Genomic DNA, 24973 nt, shown 5'->3' with positions numbered 1-24973 from the left:
CACGAAATAACACGCCACCAAATATCTGTGGGTGTGCATGAAACCGCTGATGAGGCAGATCTGAACTGAGGGAGGCTCCTGAGCTCCCTCGAGGCTACGCTTCCGTCTTTGACTGGCTGGCCTTTGTTTAAATAACACTGCACTAGTATATTTAATGAATCCACTGGTTAACTGGTTCATCCGGTACTAAGATGACCAAATGTGGGTTCATAGGATCAAATAATCCGTCATCCGGTTCGAAGATGACCAAATAATGTGGGAACCGACCTGTGAGATTTATATTTATTTAATTTATATGAATTTATATTTACGTTAATTTATATACTTCGATAGCAATTTGTATAATGATAAGTGGACTGTATTTCTGCAATAATCTCTTAATCTCACAAATCGATCCTCTACACATTAGGGGGGGGTTATTAAATTAATATATATGCAGCCAATCAAACTACAGTAATAGCTACATACATTGATGAGGTTCCTTATCTTATAGTACAGCAGGTTAGTCCACCAGGTATAACTAGGGTGTAGACACCAAATTATCCTCTTTGAGGTAGCTTCCATATCACCCAGGTAACTGGTGCACAAACTCTTCCTCGTCTTGACCTGTCAAAAGGGCGCTAACTGTGAAGCCAGAATCCTATATATGACAAGTTATATCGGAGAAAACACTATACAGTACATGGAACATTAAAGACCTGGCTTAATTACCTTTAGTTTGAGGCTTCCACGTGATCTAACCGGGTCACCCTATATCCTGACATTAATGGCCATAAATGAATGATAAACGGGTTTCGGATAGACTTAACTTGAATTGTAGACATCGTGTTGGAGATGGTACCTTTGGTTTCCATAACACTACGTCCAAGTAAATTAGCAGGAGCCGAATTTGCTCCCGTGTGAGCCTCTGGTCTAGTATAAAACAATGACTGTTTAACACTCCATACTATTGACGTTACTGGCCGACAATGTCCAGAATGATAGGAGCCGAATTTGCTCCACACGTCTCGGAGGTGACACAACAATGGCTCCCTCCTTCCTCCCGACGCCTGGCCTACTTTGTCCAGATTTCAGAAAGTGATAGAAGGGTCACATTTACTCTACTTTAATATTGATAATTAAGTTAATTTATATAAGATGTTTTTATGATGGTAAAGTCCAAAGACTAATGTATTTAAGAATAATTCCCAGCAGAATAGCTGGTCAATTTATAATGGTATGTGGTGATGATATCCCGTTTTCTTTAGATGGTAATTCCACTACAAGTTACGTTTTCTATGGGTAACTTGTTTATACAACACAGCTATTATCTGTATGATATATTAAATGGTGTCGGATTTTCCGACAGACACAAAACAGAACGCTTTAAAAGAGACCAACGTCGTCTATGCCTTCAAATGCCCTCTTGGGGACTGTAAGCTCCAAAAAACCCAGTATATTGGCAAGACAACAACATCTCTTTCTAGGCGTTTAACGATGCATAAGCAACAGGGCTCCATTAAGGAACATATAATCTCTTCCCACAACCAAACCATCGCCAGAGAAATCCTAGTAAACAACACAGAAATCATCGATAGATACAGCGATAGCAGGCGGCTTGACGTTTGCGAGGCACTACACATCAAGAAGTCAACACCAGCAATCAACAGCACACTAATGCACAACTATATTCTACCCACCTCAAGACTCCGCTCCAATATAGAAGCATCAAGAAATATGGACCAATAGGCTTTCTACAATCACTTCTATTCAATACCCATTGTTTCGTGTTCTGTCTTGTGTTGATGAAATTAATACCTTATTAAATACCACCTCACTCAAATGTAGATATAAACAAATTGGAGATGTGTAAGTTCTATTCAGTTGTGTATGTTTAAACTAAAGTCTTTGAAAATGTAATAAGTTTTACGAAACGCGCTCAAGTGTCGCGTCAGGCTAGAAATAAAAATGAATTTTGGAGAATTGATTTTTGAATTACCACCAACAGTGAAAAGAAATGTACGAAAGATTGAGAAAATTCGTGTTAGAATTATTAATCTTACTTTTTCGGTCATATTTAATAATATATATATATATACTGTATATATATATATATATATATATATATATATATATATATATATATATATATATATATATATATATGTCGTACCTAGTAGCCAGAACTCACTTCTCAGCCTACTATTCAAGGCCCGATTTGCCTAATAAGCCAAGTTTTCCTGAATTAATATATTTACTATAATTTTTTTCTTATGAAATGATAAAGCAACCCTTTTCTCTATGTATGAGGTCAATTTTTTTTTATTGGAGTTAAAATTAACGTAGATATATGACCGAACCTAACCAACCCTACCTAACCTAACCTAACCTATATTTATAGGTAAGGTTAGGTTAGGTAGCCAAAAAAAGCTAGGTTAGGTTAGGTTAGGTAGGTTAGGTAGACGAAAAAACATTAATTCATGAAAACTTGGCTTATTAGGCAAATCGGGCCTTGAATAGTAGGCTGAGAAGTGCGTTCTGGCTATTAGGTACGACATATATATATATATATATATATATATACACCTGGCCCCCTGTATATATGTACACCTGCCCCCTGTATATATGAACACCTGTCGCCCCTGTATATATGTAAACCTGCACCCCCCTGTATATATGTACACCTGCCCTCCTGTATATATGTACACCTGCACCCTGTATATATGTACACCTGCCCCCTGTATATATGTACATCTGTCCCCCCTTATATATATGTACACCTGCTCCCTGTATATATGTACACCTACCCCCTGTATATATGTACACCTGCCCCCCTGTATATATGTACACTTGCCCCCTGTATATATGTACACCTGCCTCCTTGTCTATATGTACACCTGCCCCTTGTCTATATGTACACCTGCCCCCTGTATATATGTACACCTGCCCCCCCCCTGTATATATGTACACCTGCCCTCCTGTACATATGTACACCTGCCCCCCTGTATATATGTACACCTGCCTTCCTGTATATATGTACACGTGCTCCCTGTATGTATATACACCTGCCCCCTGTATATATGTACACGTGCCCCCTGTATATATGTACACCTGCCCCCCCTGTATATATGTACACCTGCCCTCCTGTATATATGTACACGTGCCCCCTGTATATATGTACACCTGCCCCCCCCTGTATACATGTACACCTGCCCCCCCTGTATATATGTACACCTGCCCCCCTGTATATATGTACACCTGCCCTCCTGTATATATGTACACGTGCTCCCTGTATGTATATACACCTGCCCCCTGTATATATGTACACCTCCCCCCGTATATATGTACACCTGCCTCCCCTGTATATATATGTATACCTGCCCCCCTATATACATGTACACCTGCCCCCCTTTTCTATATGTACACCTGCCCCCTGTCTATATGTACATCTGCCCCCCTTTTCTATATGTACACCTGGCCCCCCCTGTATATATGTACACCTGCCCTCCTGTATATATGTACACCTGCTCCTTGTATTTATGTACACCTGCCCCCCTGTATATATGTACACCAGTTCCATGTATATATGTACACCTGACACCCCTCTATTTATGTACACCTGCCCCCCTGTATATATGTCCACCTGCCCCCCCTTGTATATATGTACACCTGGCCCCCCCCGGTCTATATGTACATCTGCCCCCCTGTATATATGTACACCTGTCCCTTGTATATATGTACACCTACTCCCCCTGTATATATGTACACCTGCCCCCCTGTATATATGTCCATCTGTCCCCCCTGTATATATGTACATCTGCCCCCACGAAGGATGTAACCTTAAATCTAAGTATATAGGTATGACGTCGACCAAGCTGACGAGGCGTTTGACCTGACATCTTCAGTCCGGTGCCCCCAGGAATCATATGAGACAAGCCCTGACATCACCCTAACAAGAGAAATGCTGAATAAAAAGACTTTTATAATAGACAAAACCCAAGATGTAAAAAGATTACAAATTCTTCAAGCAATCCACATAAAAATAGAACAACCTACCATAAATACTCATATTACAAAACTATTCACTCTACCCACCATGAGAGAAAGAACAAGACCGGAACATGAAGACACCAACATAGAAGAAAGGGGGGTAGAAATAGCCTAAGCTACTCTATCCCTTTGAGATGTATTTATTGCTTATCTCAATAAGCATACTTGAACTTGAACATAGAAGACACTGCTCGACATGCCACGCCCACTACACCTGATTAATCTTTGTATGTGCTTCGTACATTTCTTTTCCGCTTTATTCTTAGTAGTAGGAATGACAGTCCACACGGCTTATTTTTTTTTGTGGGGGGGGGATGGGCGGTGTGAGGCTTCGAGGCTTCGGTTTTCCAGTTAATTTAACATGGGCGGTGTGGGTCTTCCAGGTTCCTGATATTTTTTTCAGAGATATATTTACCGCTCTGTTACACACGTTTAATGTCAAAATAATTTCAGAGAATACTGTCATCGAAGTTTGTTAAGAAAATCTTATAAAACGTCAGCGGGCAACGTGCGCTCCAATCTCTACAGAGAATAAACTGTACGGTCGTAAACAGTTATTTTAGACTGTATGCTTTTAAGTAGAATTCTTACTTACAAACAAATATATTTCTATATAACTAATAATTTACCCTGCTACATCAGACACCATTAATTACCCGACCTTCCCCTCCCACCCTTCGCGTCACCTTATCTCGCACCCCTCTCCCTCCCCTGCCAGACGCCGCCGCCCAGTCTACCTCACCAAATAGGTGTTACCGCCGTAATCTTACCTTAGTGTCACCATAATATCAGATGAACCCCTCCCCCTACCCTCCGCCCCTCCCCCTACCCTCCGCCCCTCCCCCTACCCTCCGCCCCTCCCCCTACCCTCAGCCCCTCCCCCTACCCTCAGCCCCCTGCCGACCTTACCTCGCTCATTCATCGTTTTGTTCATATTTCCTTACAGCTTTTTATGCGTTATTTTCAGACATCGTAATGTTTAAACAACCTTTACATTAAAACGATTCATCAGATCCGTTTTACACAGACCAAACGAGACATCTCAATATGACCTTCAACACTTAAGCTGCTAAGTTGTCCCAGGCTACCTGTCCCGAAGCCCTTAACACCTAACATAGGCTACCTGCAAGCGGTCCGTCAGTCATTGACAGCGTTCACAACCATAATAATTTATATATTCAATAGGCATTAATAAAATGTTTTTATTTATTTATATTTTTATTTATTAATCTAATTTAAGTTTACACGAGTTATAAACAAGTTATAATAAACAGGTCGTTTATCATGAAGTTAACAGAAGCTCGCTCTTCAATTCACTTATATATAATATCTGCCTTGTTCAGTCCTCATCTCTGTAAATAGAAAAATAACAGTTAAAATAGCGTTTACACTGGTACAATATTCATCAAACGCACAAAAAAGTTCAAAACAATAGTACTTACCATTGTAAGATAGTTAATTCTTATATAGCCTCATTCAGTTCGACATTTCCAAGCACCTTTTCGGACAACTATCGCTCTTATCGTAACATTCATAGCAGCTCGGCATATTTTTAAATAAAGCATAAGATAGCCTCATTACGTTCCTATCATTCTGCATATAAGATCCGTAAGTAAAACTAGTTTAATAATTTTAATGTGTCTTTTAGATCCTTGTTTGAGAGATGATAATAGAAAAACATCGCATATAGCCAGCACACGTATGTATTTAGACTCTGGAGTCGTTCTGTAAACGTATATACATCGCAGTCTTTATAATAATTTAAAAACTCCGAAATGTAGGGCGAATACACATTTATTCCATTTGAATCTAGTATAGCTATTTTCCTGTTAGATTTATATTCTGCTATCCAGTGTCCCATTACTTCCTTAAAATCACTATCTAATGTTTGCATTATAAACATAATCGGACCATCCTGTATTCGTTTCATTATTCTCTCTCTCTCTCTCTCTCTCTCTCTCTCTCTCTCTCTCTCTCTCTCTCTCTCTCTCTCTCTCTCTCTCTCTCTCTCTCTCTCTCTCTCTCTCTCTCTCTCTCTCTCTCTCTCTCTCTCTCTCCCTCTCTCCCTCTCTCCCTCTCTCTCTCTCTCTCTCTCTCTCTCTCTCTCTCTCTCTCTCTCTCTCTCTCTCTCTCTCTCTCTCTCTCTCTCTCTCTCTCTCTCTCTCTCTCTCTCTCTCTCTCTCTCTCTCTCTCTCTCTCTCTCGATATATATATATATATATTTTTTTTTTTTGGGTACCACCTCTGGTGCCAATGTGGGGACCCATCCTGTATTCCTGTATTATATATATATATTATAATATATATATATATATATTATTATATATATATATTCCCATCCTGTATTATATATATATATATATATATATATATATATATATATATATATATATATATATATATATATATATATATATATATATATATATATATATATCTGTCGCTAAATAGCATCCCATATATTCAGCTTTATTACCCGTCATATTTTTCAATGCGATATTAATTTGTTTACAATTCATGTTCTAGCATCGCACATGACTTGCCGATCGGAATAAATTCTCGAGACTCCTGTCGTATTTCCAAATAAGATAATAACTTTATTCGATTTTACTGGAACAACGAATTCTAAGGTAATTCTCAAGTTTCCTAAGGCTTCTATAGGAATGGTGTCTCTCAGCACCTCAGGCGTTAGTCTAAATGCCAGCAACGATCGTCCTTTTATAAATGAATTATATGTCAAGGTATTACGGGCGGCTTTAAATAAAGCCTACTGTATTTTGAGTCTCAGTATGGTTTCGAACATTTATTCAAGAATTTGCAAGTTATATTAAATAAATTTGTCCCATCACGTGTAATATATACATTAGATAATTTGCAGTGATCGAAATAAAGAGGATTAAGCGTATACGCTCCGGATATTGCTTCCATATCCGTCATCATAATAAATAATTGATCCGGGATAATGTTCCCCCATGGCTGGTCAACCTCTGCTGTACATTCCTTAGAATAAACGTCTTATGGAGTGTCTTATCAAACGTATATGTAACTGAGGTATTTTGTCCTACCAGAGATCTATTAATAGCCTCCAATCCAGATGCGAATGGTGTTATCCGATCAATCCACATTCTAGCTAGTTTAATGTTAAACTTGTATCCTGGTTCGTTACTATTTATAACACACAGATCCCTGTTGAGTTCTAATCGCAAACGAATATGAACACCATCCAAAAGATATTCGCTCAAAGTTGTAATGTCCAATAACAGTTTAAAGCAGCAGTTTATTCCCTCAGTTTTTATCTTAGAAAATCTAGATTTAAGGTCCTCTGAGGCGTTCTTAAAATAATCTGCGTCATATTCCTCAGGAAAAACATCATTATAAAAATAAGTTAGTTCTTTAAATCGTTCAGCTTTACATTCAAAAAGCGTTATCATTTACTTTACATACGATAAATATGAAAATAGTGAATTAGTTTCCACCACCTGTTTCATTTAATTATACAGTTACTGCCTTAAACATCGTCTGGGACAAGCCGTTAACTATTGACGCTTTTTAATATCCGCTAAAGCTGTAATTCTCGTCAGGTCCCGTTAATTCAACCATCAGTTCAAACGTCAGGCTTGAAAGATCAATAAATTGTCCCTTAACTCAGAGATACGGAATTCAATACAAGAATCTTTAAATTTAATGTTAATACTTGAATTCACAGGTAAAATATCTTGTGTCTGTCTTGAAAATATCGTACTTTGCTGCTATAAGCCATACAGCTGCTATAAGCCATACAGCTGCTATAAGCCATCGCTTATAGCAGCTGTATAGTTTTCTAAAGGAACTTGCAATGCTGCACTAGAAGCATTTACACTCATCATCTTGATTATCTTGAGTTGATTTTGGGGCTTAGCGTCCCCGCGGCCCAGTCCTCGACCAGGCCTCCTTTTTGTTATACACCCTTTAGGAAGCAGCCCGTAGCAGCTGTCTAACTTACAGGTACCTATTCTCTGCTAGGTAACAGGGGCATCAGGGTGAAAGAAACATTTTGCCTATTTGTCTCCGCCTCCACCGAGAATCGAACCCGGGACCTCAGGACTACGAATCCGAGGCGCTGTCCACCCAGCTGTCATGGTCAAGTCTAGTATACAACTAGTACTTTTTTTTATGAAAATACGTCTTTATTATATCTATCCATTTTCTTTATACAAGCAGGTCGTCTCTTTTTCTTTATGCTCCCACCTGCTAATAGGTTTAGGGCCTATACTTTTCAATGTTTCCATACGACGTTTACTAATTGCGTCTTTCAAAGTACCTTGTACCGTATTTATATCCTGCAAAACATTCTGGCCCATTGTCAATGCAACTGGCATAAAAGTTTATATTAGGAAAGGAGTGGCTTTACGAGCTAGGCCAGTTAAGAAACTTAAAATTCCACCTCCTCTTATGTGTCTTCTATCAAAAACAGTAATATCGCCTAATCCTCCACCTCTTTTCCCTCGAGGTGCGATAAATCTCCCTATCTCGTCAACGGACAGCTGTACAAACCCGACCCTCATGTTTAAACGCTTCAGGAGAGAATGATAAACACCCGCATCTATTTACCAATATATATCAATGGGTCTAATATGCAATACTGTAATTGTATATCCTTTCTTTTCAAAATATATAGGCTCCCCGTCTTGATCCGTTAATTTAATACAAATACTATCAATACTAGTCGTATTTAAAGGTTTATATAATTTCCTGTGAGTCACATTACTTTGAAACGAAACAACATCCAAGATATTTACACTTTGATTACCAAACATGGTGGGCTGCACCTTATCACAATATACACATAATAAATCTTTGCGGCCTCCAGGCCTAGGGTGATGATAGCACGTATCTTGCACAGTGGCCCTCCTATTAAGTAGTTTATTCATAACAAAAATATCATATGCTTTACCTACTTAAGCTCCAATGACTTTACATATATTTCGACCGAACGATAAAGAAATGCGAACAATTAATTTACCCTCCTTTGTAATAAATAATTTTAACAACTTTTCACTATATGTAGTATTAAATTAATTCGATTTATACTCGGTTCGTATTTCATATAAACGCCCCCATGGTCTGGGAAATTATAATTAGGTACTTTTCCTATAACACTTAACGATCCTCTTGAAAATATAGCTGAAATTTCTCTATTTAAAATAGTCGTTAAGTTCTATGCAGTTATGACTCGCTAAAATATTTGACTTTAAAATGAAAGATGTATTCACAGTACTCAAATCAGAATTCTTTTTTATTAGACACTAGAAGCTAAACAGAAATAAGACTTTCCATATCATTCTTCATAACTGCAAAATAAGATGGAGGCAAGAATATATTCATCAGGCACATTTCATAAGCTTTATTAGAGTCTAACGGCAGTTGATTATGTAATCTATTTTCAAAAGCATTCGGAGCATTATTTTTTAATGTATCTGTATCTGAGTTACTTGCTGCGTATATAACGTAACTATCCATCCTGCAGTCTAATAATAAATGATTAAAAATAAACAAACTTAAGAGGGCTTCAGTCTAAAAATATGCAATAAATGAAAACTAGTTCGATTTCAATCAAATTTTTTTGACGAGTTGTATATGAAAAAGGTTTCATCTGGTCTAAGTCTCAGCATCGTAGCATAAATAGGAAGGGAAAAATATAATATTAAATTGTGTCAAAAATTCTCCAAAATGGCCAAAAATTTACATCGAACACAAGTGTCAACTGAAATCATGTCTATGACTCTCAGTTATCACAATAGCATATAATAAAATATTTAGTAATTAGTTTTATCCAAACAAAATTTAGCTAAAAAAACAATTTTTTTTTTTCTTATTTGCTTGTCGGACGATTTGCATGAAACTTATACACCTGACTGCACGTAAGCCTATCTGTAAGGGTGCCAAGGGTGCCAGGAAATTGGTTGATGTCAACCTCAGCCACAGATGGCAGCACTTTAGACTTTATTTTTACTTATTTATTTTCAAGTATCATAAACGTTCCTATAACTTTCCTTTTTTATTAAATTTACATGAAACTTACACTTTATATGTAGAGGTTATGTCTCTACAAATTTGTAAAAACATTCTTTCCTAAGTTCATTTATTGATTTTATAATAGTAATAAATTTGAATAATTCTTTTATGAAATTTTTACTATTTGTATTAGTAAAACTAAACATATTTTAAAAAATCTGCCAGACAGATCCTTTTATTATATGCTAATATGATAGAAAAGTGTCATAGAAATTATTTCATTTGAAACTTGTGGTTGTAATTTCGATTTGAAAATGGGTAAAATTCGTTGAAAAAAAATCTCCCTTATGTATTTAGGCTGCGATACTGAAACTTGGAACAATTGCAGCCCTTTTCATATACAATTAGTCAAAGAAGATTTGTTGACATTGAACAACTTTTAAAAAACTGACTGATGTCCCATTAATATGATATCCAGGATGAAGGTCCTTCATCTCCTGCCTTGATTCGCCACTTCAAACTCAGGGGAGGGAACACTTGATTTTTTCCATGTACATTTCTAAATAAATTTTTTGGTGTAGAGGTCAAAGAAAAAACAACTTGGCTATGGGCAATTTATCTTTTGGGAATAACAATTTTGGAGTGCACATCCTGCCTAAAATGTCGTCAACAGTATTGAGCCCAGTAACTGGCGATGTGATGTTCCCTTCTTCGTCCCACTTTACGAGTCCAGTTGTATTAAAATAATTTAACAAGGAGTCTGCAAAATCATAATCCTTAAGCTTTAATCTCAAGTCTATCAAGTGATGTATGGCAGGATTTGTTCTCACTGTTGTAGGCTTCTCTACGCTCACCACCATAGGCTTCTGTTGGTCAATAACTTTTCAAGGTACAAGATAGAATTCTTTCATTATTCCTTATTAAATACCTTTGACATAAAATTTATAGCTATGTGAAATAAAATACCAATAAATTACCTCCTATTTTACTCATTAATATTTCTTTCTTGAGTGAAACGCTCTTTTCTTACAGGCTAATGTATGGAGTAGAGCTCTATATTTAGAAAGTCGTTTTAAAATAGGGTTTCCAACTTCAATATTATTTTTAAAGAAATTATTAAATATTTCAGATAGGCAAATTATATGTTCTTTTTTAAGAGTCTTAGTTAACTTTTTCCTAGATGTATAACCTAATTTAGCTAATAGTTCAATAAATGTGCGATACTTGCTAACTAAGGGCTTCTTCATAGTTTCCTCAAGTCATTTGAATTCACCCACTGATCAAATGAACTGTCGTATCCGACCTATCTAACTTTATATAAAGTAGTATTACCAACTTTACGTTTACTTATAATTCTCTCAATATTAAATGTATCTGACAAGTAGGCGGGAGTCAGCTCCTCTCTATAAAACCCGCCTTCTATAAATCTATTATTTAAGTCCTTTAGATAATATAAAGTTACAGGTTGTTTAATATCAATTTGAGCAATAGTAAATATTTCTTTAGTGGTCTGTTGATGAAAACCCCTTTTGAACTTTGAAATACGATTAGATAAGGCGAGCCGTACTGAATCTCCCACAGACAGAAGATTACTGAGGCGCGGTACAGTCTGTTGGTCCCCTTTATACATGAGCTTATGCTGTCTAGTCACATCTTGAGGTGAAGACAAAGCATGTACATCAATAGGTATTTTCCCCTTAATCCACTATGGGGTGTTCTGTTATATGTTTTAACCATGACAGGCTAGACATTTATATAGGTTAAAGTATTGTAAGCAGTTAAATATTTATATATCTTAGTTTTCAATGTTTTTATAAATCTCTCTGCAATGCTGGCTTTAGTTTCCTGAGAAAATACGCTGTACAGTCTAATACTTTGACTGTCTAACAATCGTTTCATATATTTATTATAAAATTCTCCACCTTATCAGTGTTAAACTTCTTACACCTTTTGATGAAGGTAAATCTAGAATAGCTTTCATTGCTTCGCTTACACTCTGCCCTGACTTAGTGGATAGTGGAATTACATGTGTAAACCTCGAAAATATATCAACACAAACTAAAAAATATTTAATATCATTGTTGTGTCTAGCTAATAACGTCATATCGGCCAAGTCAATGGTAAAGAAGGCTTTAGGTCTGGGAGCTAAGATGTGTCTGTGTTTAAATTTACGTTTTTTTTAATAGATGTAAGGTATAAGCATTAGACGTTTTTAAATATTCTTTCACATCTTTTATAGTTAATTCAGGGATTGTTTTCTTTGCAGCCTTATACAATTTTAAAACACCGCCTAACCCACCTATGGACTTGGGGTCATTGTATATCTTATTAAGAGATTGTTTAATGTTCACCATTGGTACACTATTTCATAAGGTGGTTCATTTACAATATTTCCTCTAAATGTTATAGATTCAGGTGTTTTAACGCCCAAGTCAACTAATAAATACCCATACTTTCGAGAAATCACTTTCTTATATATATCTAAAAAATTCTTGGCATCTGGTTTGCCGAATATTTGTCTGCCTAATTTCTATCTGGGACAGGTCTCTTGATTTAAGCAGAATAAAATGAGATGCATTTAAACTTATAGATCTAGAAAATTTCTCACAAAAAATATATTTTGGGTTATAAAAATAACAGATGTTCTCGTGTCGTCCCCTAGTGAATATATCACTTACTATTTTAGAGTTTGTAGATTCAACATATAAGTCATCATAAACAACTAATATATGTGATGTGTCCTCTGGATCACGATCATCTAAAGGGTTTACAATTTCAGAGTAATAAGAAATCTTATGTCTAATGAGTGGGTTAGCTTTTAACTCTTTATGAACACTTCCACAGATAATTATTTTAGCAAAGTTCTGTTGATATTTCTCTATCATTTTAGAACGTAAAGAGCTCTTCACACCCTATGAAAATCCAGCAATAATAATTCTTGATGGCTCACTAAATATATTCAACTCGGCTTCAGTAATAATGTTTTTCCTCCCTTCCATGATGCTGGGAGTCAATAGACTAACTACAAATATATAAAGAAATGGGTATTTAAACAAAATGTATATGCAAGTTTTTTTATTTTGAAAAGTTAACAATACAGAAACATTGAATCATAGGCAATTGTGACCGGAAAGTGTTCGAGTATAGATGTTCGGCAGTCCTCCAATGGCAGGTGTCAATGCCTGTCACATTTACAAAAAAAAAAGATAGACTGCTTGCCTGTTGTCTGTGGTAAGTATGAGGGAGGAACACGTAAAACACAAAGTATGAACAATGAAACTTTAATATACTTTAAACATAAATGAAAATAAAGACAAATCCCGTGGTAATGAGCAGTGCAATTAAACAAGTCAAAAAACAATATAACATAAATGATTAATAGGGATGAAGTTTACTCTACAATAATATAAATATACAGTGAAAAATAATCAGGTGCTGAGAATATTGGCTATGGCTGAGACCTCCCTTAGTATACAGAGCCAGAGAGCTTAGTATGCCAGAGAGATGTCAACTCTTAGAGCACAAAGAATATTCTGAAGTTGATGGCTGGTTCAGGTTCAGACATCAACTCAGGTAGATGGCGCTGAGGTGCAGTGTGCAGGTGTGCAGTCGGCGAGTCACCAATCAGAAGCAGGCAGGCTGGGATGGGTAGTTGGCTGATTTAGGGTACGTTTTGCCTCCTGGTCAAAACGTTTTGTGCTACTGGTGGACGTATCTTGAATATAGCATCTTATACTTGTAGAATAAACGTAACTTTAGGTAGGGAAGAGCAGGCTCAATCTTTCTTGAAAGAGATTATTGTCACGCAATACATAGACATTTTAACCTATTTGAACATAGACATTACATAGACATTAAATCATATGCATTAAATCATAGACATTGCACAGACATTCGAACATAGCCATTGAAACATAGACATTTTAACATAGGCATTTTAACATAGGCATTTGAACATAGGCATTTGAACATAGGCATTTTAACATATCCAATACAGTAACAAAATAACATAGACAATACAATCTATAGTTGTTATTATTAGGGAACAATTGCTGAGCAGTTTTATCCCGCTTATCCCAAAGATTAAAAATGGGGAATAATGGACGTCTTGGTGGAGGATTATCTATAATTACCGGTTCCTCTACATGCACTTCTTCCTCTACCTGCACCTCGCGCTCTGGAATGTCTGGGTGACCTTAAGCTAGAGACTCTGTTGGACTAATCAGGTACCTCTTGTCATCAAAAGCTTAAAGGCTAGTTGTTTTACATGTACACATCTGCCCATTAACGTTACGAATGGACCGGGATAGGAAATTAAAAGTTGTGTTTGTTTGTAAGGTGTTTTGAAAAGATGCATGTGTTATTTTCTTTTGTTGATGATGAGGAATACCTTTACATTTACATAAGTGTTCATTATCAAGGGGTCAGGAGTGAATAAGTTTTAGGCTTGAGAACAATTAATTTTATTAAAATTTTTTGCTTTACTTCTGACTTGAGGAATCCTAGTTCGCCTTTACGAGTTGCTAGGTACATGGGATGTTCTTCTTTAAAACTACTGAAATTCATATAATTTACTAGAGGAGCTTTTGTCAATTCCTGGAACGTATCTTTACGGGCTAGAGTGAATATGAACGAGTCCATATCCGTATAACTAGCCTAGCTTTTTCACCATAATGGGCTTTAACTACATTATACCAGAACTCATATAACCTCTCTTTGCTATCTGTAAGATCTGATATCCCATGTAAGAAGGAGTATTGACTTTAAGTATATCTTTCATAACAGTACAGAGAACCCAATCTGGACCTAGGGAGATAGCTCGTTTATACAATGGGTTTCTTGCATGAACTAAGAATGACTGTTTTGTTGTTACTAGATGGTGGGTATTCGCATATCTAGAAATACGTGTCATCGATTTTCCATACGGACTATTACTTATGAGCTTAAAGGCATTTTCTTTAACTTTTCAGGTTGTGTTAACTCGTTCTCCAATGTTTGTTAAAATGAAATCTTTTAGATAGGGAGCCTGGTTAAATTCATAGATTGTTTTTATTCTTTCAACTTCCAATCCTAGTTTTAATAGTAATTGAAGGAAATCAAGGCTCACTAAATAGTTTTTCTGGGGCAAATGTGAAGCAGTTTAGTATTCTTAGGTGAGAGCTTACGTTTTTCTTCATTAAGTGTATTCTTACTGTACTCTGACAAAAACTCAGTTATAATAGTATGAGACAGTACAAGGGGCAGATCATCAGTGTACTTTGCTATTATTGTTGTCCCCTAACTCCCCTTGCCACTTCGGAGGGGTATAGAGTGTTTATGTAGCTTCAGGGCACCAATCCCCCCAGCCACAGGGCATGGCGAGAAGGCACCCCTAAGCATACCTAATTCCCTATCAAACACAAACTAAAATACACATAAATGGCAGATCTCAACACAACCCACAAGAGTTAAGATGATACTAATAACACACAATAATAATCTGAAGAACAAACATATATTAAATTGAAAATTATTTTGTATTTGGTTTTTTCTTATATGGGACACAGCACACAAAGGGAGAGGTGCACAGCATATCATTAAAAAAGAACTAACGCTGAAGGCCAAAACAGCAAGCTGCCTAAGCGGCAGGATTGATGACTTGACGTCGGCATACATGGAAAACTATTCATAGTGGAAGCTCCTAACAAGGCCCCGGAGCGGGAGGGATATCATGTATGTGCATGGGGGTCCCTCCGTCCACCGCCTTACCCAATCGTGGGCTCCGGCCAGGTCATCCACCCTCTTGTGAGACACCATTTGGAGAAGTGGTACTCCAGAAGACTACTCTACTTAGATAGTTGGCTACCAGCTATCCTGGCTGTGGTTCACCTAAGCGAGACTATATTGACCCTTATGCACCCTGTGCACGGTGATCCTGGGACTAAGGTGGTCTGCCCCTAGATGTGGTCTTGGCCCATATTCTGTAGATGGAATATGTCCAGGTCAGGGCTTTCATAAAATCTAGTAGCATTTGTCTTGATTACAGGGATTTGTTCTAACCCTTGCCCTAACAGCGTATCCCTCTCAAGGTCAGTTAAATTAATTGTCTAATCCCTCCATGGGGAAGTAATTAATCCATGCACGCTGCATATAAGCTGTTAAAGTCATGATACAAAATGTATGTATCTTCATCAGAGCTGGGGATAGATGTGGTGTGCTCATTTATAGCCTGTGTGAACTGCCGTATTTAAGATGTGAACCCCCCCTCTAAGATTTCTTCTTAGCAAGTCATATATATTCTGATCATAAACATAGTGTAGTACAAGTTTAGATTTAAATAAGAACGCGTTCCAAGAGTAACTAAACAGCGATACGTAGAAAACAATGTCTAGTTCATAAATTTCTTTTAATGATGTGCGCCAAAGAGTAAATATATCAACCAACATTACCTACGTCAAATTTTAAATATAACAAGAGGTAATCCTTAATGTTTGTGCAGTTTCCTAAATTTAATACTTCAAGAGCCTAGTCGTAATCCTCTTCAGAGGAGCGTCACGTAAAGCATTGTAAAACTGATCGCGAGAAGGGAGCTGAGGTTCGTCTAATACATCCATTGAAGAAATGTAGTCATAACATAGACTTTGTTTACCTTTTAATAATAGTGCTTTAGCTTCATTGGATACGCCGCTTAATATATTCGTTTGGTATATTTGGTGCGTTTCTTACTGCTAATATGCACTGTCGCTAGGGTTCCTAATGACCCGTTAAGGAGTACTAGGAATTTAAGATCACCTATGATGACTTGCATAAATTTTAAGCCATCCTTGGAAAGGATTTCAACATTGCGGTGTGGATCTTCAGGCAGATCTTTAAGTATAATTCCCAGATATTACGCTGCATTATGGGAAAATATGATCAAGTATCTGCAAGCATTCTTACCTAGTAAACTGCAACGAGCATAATATGCACCTAGACAAACAAATCCACAAGGCCCGTGACAAGGATTCGAACCTGCGTCCGGGAGCATCTCTGACTCTGCCTTAATAGACTGAGGTACGACAGAGTTCAGTAGAACTTCGGTTTCAACTCTGTTAACCCTGTCGTAGCTCAGTCGATTAAGTCAGTGTTTGGGATGCTCCCGGACGCAGGTTCGAATCCTCGTCACGGCCCTTGTGGATTTGTTCATTTGATGCATCACGTTAATGTGATCTCTGTGTGTAATGCACCTAGATAGTTACTATCTTATATAGTATGGTTATGGTGCCTATGTTTATCATTCCTATTCCTGAAATTTTGATGACACAACTGACAAGTATTTTGTCTCTGGTACATGCTTTCCTGCTCTCTAGATAAGTTTTTAGGGAAGTTGGGAAGCTGAGCATAAATAGTTTTCCAAGATGCTTCTAGCGTGGTAATAAAATGATAAACTGCATCTGGTCCTACATAGGAATACGTTTCTACAACATTTAATTAATTCTCTGTCTAATATCATGTAAGCATATGCAATGGCTTTGGGTCTACTTTCAATCATGCCTCTGGGATTTTGTCGGTCTAGAAGACATTCAAAATCATAGAAGACAGTGTGATTTGGGCTATAGGTTCTCCCATAATTTTTAAATGCTATTTCTCATTGGGATTATAGAATGAGAATACCTGGGACACAGTACATGACTCTTCGTGAGCATTAATCTCATCTGGGGGAGCGTGTAATAAGCATATATGACAGAATTTAGGAGTGTTAGGAATTCTACCGAGGTTATGCTTAATATTCCTCACATATTTATCAGTCTTTGATCAAGCAGAGATGCTTGCCTTCTAATAATGACAGAGGGACTTTATCGGCATACTTTTCCTGACTCTTCCTAGATAAATAAAGATAGTATCGGTTACTTTCATGAGTTACTGTATATATATATATATGTCGTACCTAGTAGCCAGAACTCACTTCTCAGCCTACTATTCAAGGCCTGATTTGCCTAATAAGCCAAGTTTTCCTGAATTAATATATTTACTATATTTTTTTTCTTATGAAATGATAAAACAACCCTTTTCTTTATGTATGAGGTCAATTTTTTTTTATTGGAGTTAAAATTAACGTAGATATATGACCGAACCTAACCAACCCTACCTAACCTAACCTAACCTATATTTATAGGTAAGGTTAGGTTAGGTAGCCAAAAAAAGCTAGGTTAGGTTAGGTTAGGTAGGTTAGGTAGACGAAAAAACATTAATTCATGAAAACTTGGCTTATTAGGCAAATCGGGCCTTGAATAGTAGGCTGAGAAGTGCGTTCTGGCTATTAGGTACGACATATATATATATATATATATATATATATATATATATATATATATATATATATATATATATATATATATACATACATACATATATACATATATATATATATATATATATATATATATATACATACATACATATATACATATATATATATATATATATATATATATATATATATATATATATATATATATATATATATATATATATATATATATATATATTAGTATATTTTGGTAGCAGTCTTTCCTGTAGACATATATTATTAAATATGACCGAAAAAGTAAGATTAATAATTCTAACACAAATTTTCTCAATCTTTCGTACATTACGCTTCACTGTTGGAGGTAAATCAAAAATCAATTCTCCAAAATAAAAATGAATTTTGGAGAATTGATTTTTGATTTACCTCCAACAGTGAAGCGTAATGTACGAAAGATTGAGAAAATTCGTGTTAGAATTATTAATCTTACTTTTTCGGTCATATTTAATAATATATATATATATATATATATATATATATATATATATATATATATATATATATATATATATATATATATACATATATATATATATATATATATATATGACTCCCTGCAAGATGACCAATGGGACCAAGCAACGCTCCCAGTTAGACTCGGGGGGATAGGTATTCGCAAGGCGACACAGTTAGCATTGCCGGCATTCTTATCCTCGACCAGTGCAACAGGTGAATTAATTAAGGAAATACTACCGGAACACCTAAGAGACTTCATTGGGATTCATGATCCCAAATTCGCGGAAGGAGCCGGTCAGTGGGACACTCTTGTCAACTCTCATCCTCGACCGACTTTTCCAAATGACTGCAAACAGTCCAAATGGGATAGCCCCATAGTGGAGAACATCGCCACATCATTGCTGGAGGCAGCTTCCAGGAAGGACAAAGCGCGTCTTCTAGCTGTGCAAGCTCCCCATGCCGGGGACTTCCTGTTGGCAGTCCCTAATTCCGCCTTGGGCACCCGCCTGGACCATCGGACCCTAAGTATTGGTGTTGCTCTGCGCCTTGCCGCCCCTATCTCCACCGAGCACCGGTGTATTTGCGGCCATGCACGGGCAGACCAATACGGCAGCCATGGTCTCATCTGTCGTAAGACACAGGGAAAGATTGCCAGACATGAAGCAGTCAATGACATCATCAAGAGAAGTTTGGCTTCAGCTGGGTGCCCAGCACAAAGGGAACCTCAGTTGTGCAGGCCTGACAACAGCCAAAAACGCCCAGATGGAGTCACCCTGCAGCCGTGGAGGGAAGGTAAACAGGTCGTGTGAGACTACACGTGTGCATCCACATTGGCTGATACCTATCTACCTTACAGCGCAGCTGAGGGAGGCGGGGCGGCCACCTTCAGGGATACCCAGAAAACTAACAAGTACAGGGACCTAGAACGTTGTTACAGGTTCGTGCCAATAGGCTCTGAGACTCTGGGCGCCTGGGGTAAATGTGAACTTAAGTTCCTGAAGGAGCTGGGCGAGGAACTCATTGGGAAGACTAGAGACCCAAGAGCAGCCAGTTTTATGTTCCAGCGCCTCAGTGTCGCTGTTCAGAGGGGAAATGCGTGCTGTATCTTGGGTACGCACCCAACCCACGAGGAACTGGACGAGGTCTTCGAACACTGATTGGTATATTGTTATATTGTTATATAAGTGTGTGTTTTCTGTAAACTGTAACATTGCAATAAAATCAAATAAAAAAAAAATAATAGGGGTGGTAGGAGAGGAAAAGATTAAAGTATTCAGTGATAATCCACAAGGTCTTCTCTGAACACTATTTATTTTCTTCTTCGAGGATGTGGGTCCCTTTAATTAAACCAGTGGTGGTACTCCTATATATGTATATATATATATATATATATATATATATATATATATATATATATATATATATATATATATATATATATATATATATATATATATATATATATATATATATATATATATATAACTAACATTCAGGCTTGTTCGCATTTGTGTTCCCCACGTGTGCCCCAAAGAATGAGGTGATTTGGTAAAATGCTATGCCCAAGATTACCATCCGAGTGCCGGCGGTGGGGTGGTTCAAATAGCTTCGGCTATCACCTCATTATGTCCGGTCGTGATGGTCAAGTGGATTAAGGCGTCTTGTACATACCAGTTGCGTTGCTCCTGGGAGAATGGGTTCGAGTCACTTCTGGGGTGTGAATTTTCAGTTGCATATTGTCCTGGGGACCATTCAGGCTTGTTCGCATATATATATATATATATATATATATATATATATATATATATATATATATATATATATATATATATATATATATATTATTAAATATGACCGAAAAAGTAAGATTAATAATTCTAACACGAATTTTCTCGATCTTTCGTACGTTTCTTTTCACTGTTGGTGGTAATTCAAAAATCAATTCTCAAAAATTCATTTTTATTTCTAGTCTGACGCGACACTTGAGCGCGTTTCGTAAAACTTATTACATTTTCAAAGATTTTAGCTTACACATACACAACTGAATAGAACTTACACATCTTCGATTTGTTTATATCTACATTTGAGTGAGGTGGATGGGGTGAGGTGGTATTAATAGGGTATTAAATTCCTAAACACAAGACAGAACACGAAACAATGGGTATTGAATGGAAGTGATTTGTAGAAAGCCTATTGGTCCATATTTCTTGATGCTTCTATATTGGAGCGGAGTCTTGAGGTGGGTAGAATATAGTTGTGCATTAATTGGCTGTTGATTGCTGGTGTTGACTACTTGATGTGTAGAGCCTCGCAGACGTCAAGCCGCCTGCTATCGCTGTATCTATCGATGATTTCTGTGTTCTTTACTAGGATTTCTCTGGCGATGGTTTGGTTGTGGGAAGAGATTATATGTTCCTTAATGGAGCCCTGTTGCTTATGCATCGTTAAACGCCTAGAAAGAGATGTTGTTGTCTTGCCTATATACTGTTTTTTTTGGAGCTTACAGTCCCCAAGAGGGCATTTGAAGGCATAGACGACGTTGGTCTCTTTTAAAGCGTTCTGCTTTCTGTCTGGAGAGTTTCTCATGAGTAGGCTGGCCGTTTTTCTGGTTTTATAGTAAATCGTCAGTTGTATCCTCTGATTTTTGTCTGTAGGGATAACGTTTCTATTAACAATATCTTTCAGGACCCTTTCCTCCGTTTTATGAGCTATGGAAAAGAAGTTCCTGTAAAATAGTCTAATAGGGGGTATAGGTGTTGTGTTAGTTGTCTCTTCAGAGGTTGCATGGCGTTTCACTTTCCTTCTTATGATGTCTTCGACAAAACCATTGGAGAAGCCGTTGTTGACTAGGACCTGCCTTACCCTACAGAGTTCTTCGTCGACTTGCTTCCATTCTGAGCTGTGGCTGAGAGCACGGTCGACATAAGCGTTAACAACACTCCTCTTGTACCTGTCTGGGCAGTCGCTGTTGGCATTTAGGCGCATTCCTATGTTCGTTTCCTTAGTGTAGACTGCAGTGTGGAAACCTCCGCTCTTTTCCATGACTGTTACATCTAGAAAGGGCAGCTTCCCATCCTTTTCCATCTCGTAAGTGAAACGCAGCACGGAACTCTGCTCAAATGCCTCCTTCAGCTCCTGCAGATGTCTGACATCAGGTACCTGTGTAAAAATGTCGTCAACATACCTGCAGTATATGGCCGGTTTCAAGTTCATTTCGACTAAGACTTTTTGCTCGATGGTACCCATGTAGAAGTTTGCAAACAGGACCCTTTCCTCCGTTTTATGAGCTGTGGAAAAGAAGTTCCTGTAAAATAGTCTAATAGGGGGTATAGGTGTTGTGTTAGTTGTCTCTTCAGAGGTTGCATGGCGTTTCACTTTCCTTCTTATGATGTCTTATGACTCCCCAGGTGTCCTGTTTGCAAACTTCTACCAAACCATCGCCAGAGAAATCCTAGTAAACAACACAGAAATCATCGATAGATACAGCGATAGCAGGCGGCTTGACGTCTGCGAGGCTCTACACATCAAGAAGTCAACACCAGCAATCAACAGCCAATTAATGCACAACTATATTCTACCCACCTCAAGACTCCGCTCCAATATAGAAGCATCAAGAAATATGGACCAATAGGCTTTCTACAAATCACTTCCATTCAATACCCATTGTTTCGTGTTCTGTCTTGTGTTTAGGAATTTAATACCCTATTAATACCACCTCACCCCATCCACCTCACTCAAATGTAGATATAAACAAATCGAAGATGTGTAAGTTCTATTCAGTTGTGTATGTGTAAGCTAAAGTCTTTGAAAATGTAATAAGTTTTACGAAACGCGCTCAAGTGTCGCGTCAGACTAGAAATAAAAATGAATTTTGGAGAATTGATTTTTGAATTACCACCAACAGTGAAAAGAAACGTACGAAAGATCGAGAAAATTCGTGTTAGAATTATTAATCATACTTTTTCGGTCATATTTAATAATATATGTCTACAGGAAAGACTGCTACCAAATATACTAATATATGAAAACTTGGCTTATTAGGCAAATCGGGCCTTGCATAGTAGGCTTAGAAGTGCGTTCTGGCTACTAGGTACGACATATATATATATATATATATATATATATATATATATATATATATATATATATATATATATATATATATATGTCGTACCTAGTAGCCAGAACTCACTTCTTGTAACGGGGGGTGGGGGGAATGGCTCTATCTTGTCCATTATTCCACCCCCCCAGTTAACTAACGAGGCCGGGGGAAACAGCTCTCTCTAGTCCGTTATCCCGTCCCCAGTTAGCTAACTATTCTAGAGCACCTCCAGAGTTCCTAAGGCAGCCTCTCTCGTTCAACACCTTGTAACCTAGGTATTCGACTACCTAGGTGCTAAGACTACAAGGCGCCGTAACTGGATCAGCTACCCGGAACTCTAGAGAGAACTCTAGAATACTGAATCATTGCCACAAACGTATAAGAGAAAACGAAAGGAAAGAAATGAATAGTGAAGTAATTAGTGAGGGTTTGGGGTAAGAGGTAGGGAGGTGGGAGGAGCGAGGAGGGTCATTAGCTGAAAGTGAGAGTTTAGAGAGGGGTGGAGGGAGAGGAATAGATAGGTAGTGATAGAAGAGTAGATAGTAGAAGTAGAAGAGTAGATAGTAGAAGACGAAATGCTGCCACCATCCATTCATGATCATTACATACAAGACAAGGAATGGAACTTGCCTGTATCAAAATATTCTCAAAAGATGTTATCATGAGTTCATTATTAGTATGTTCCCTCTGTACCATGTACTCAGTCTAAACCATGAAAAACAGTAACCACAGAGGCTTTCTCACCTCAACTCAAAGCTCTAGGGAACAAAGTTAAACACAATTTAAATAATAAATTCATAATTATATTTCACATGAAGTATCATAATTTAGCAATTCAATTAAAATGTTAAAGAGAGTCATCATCCAAGAATTCGAGAACCCTACAACTTGACTGCCCCTGATCATCACACAACATATGTAAACACGACCAAGTCACCCAAATGTTCACTCACCGAGGACTGAGTCTAAGTTGAATAGAGAGGGGGGGGGGTCTGCAATTTTCAGGCAGCGTCACCCCCCGTCTGGTGACGGCCTATCTCGACGGCTGGCCTCTGCTCTGCTCCGCTGGCCGGTCTCCTATTGCTTTCTGCTGGATAGCTCTCCGAGTTTATATTGGGGAACCTAGTAGCTAACTCCGCCCACAAGTAGATAGCCTCCGGCACTACCAAGCCACTCCTTAAACGTCGGCATGTTTGAAGGCTACCCGGCTCCAATTAAGAGCTTAGCGGAAGCAAGGTGAAATTCTCATGATCTGACCTCAGGTCACTTGGGGTCGTTAACGGTTAGAGGTGTGAGATCTCAGGCAGACAACTGGCGCCTCTCCGATCCTTGTCTGTGACTCATGTACTCTATGTATGTATTAACCTAAACCAAACACTTTTACAGTGTTACATCTCCCCTTCTCCCCGAAAATAAAGTTTTTGCAACACTGCTAAAGCAAGCTAGCTGTGTGCGACAACTTTATTAACGAAAAGAATACATCCTAGCTAAACAAATATACATCATCCTACTCTAAAAAATGAAATATATAGACAGACGTCCATTGTCTCTGGCTGGGCGACGTCACTGCTTGGTCTTGTAGATAATCCTGTACCACATTTCTTCAACACAACTGCCTCCGTCGCTTCTCCGTCGTTAACGCACAACAACCCTTGGTCAACCCGAAAGCCGTTACTACTTGAACTGCGCACAGGACCGTGGAATTCGGTTGTCCCAGCTGATCTGTAATTGGCCCTACGTCAGTCACCATGAGAGACGTATATTGGGGTTCTTCACAGCTATAGGGACTACAAGTTTCGAGACCTTCATATAGTTGCCAACAGTAGAAATCCCATCCTACTCTTCTTCCTCCCTGTTGCTCCAGCACGCCTCCTTCAGAGAGCTACTTCTGACAGCCACATCAAGTCCGCATGACACAGGAAGAATCACTCAACAGAGCAACATGCTTGTTGGAGGGGCGGCCAGTTAAGGCAAACGATCCTGTCTTGCAATTACGCTCCATGCAATGATGCTGATACCAGCAAGGGACACGAGGCATCGTGTCTCACTCAGCTTGTCTTATCTTC

The sequence above is a fragment of the Procambarus clarkii genome, chromosome 26 (assembly GCF_040958095.1).
Source record: "Procambarus clarkii isolate CNS0578487 chromosome 26, FALCON_Pclarkii_2.0, whole genome shotgun sequence".
Classification (NCBI taxonomy): Eukaryota; Metazoa; Arthropoda; class Malacostraca; order Decapoda; family Cambaridae; genus Procambarus; species Procambarus clarkii.
Note: the sequence above shows the minus strand (reverse complement) of the source record.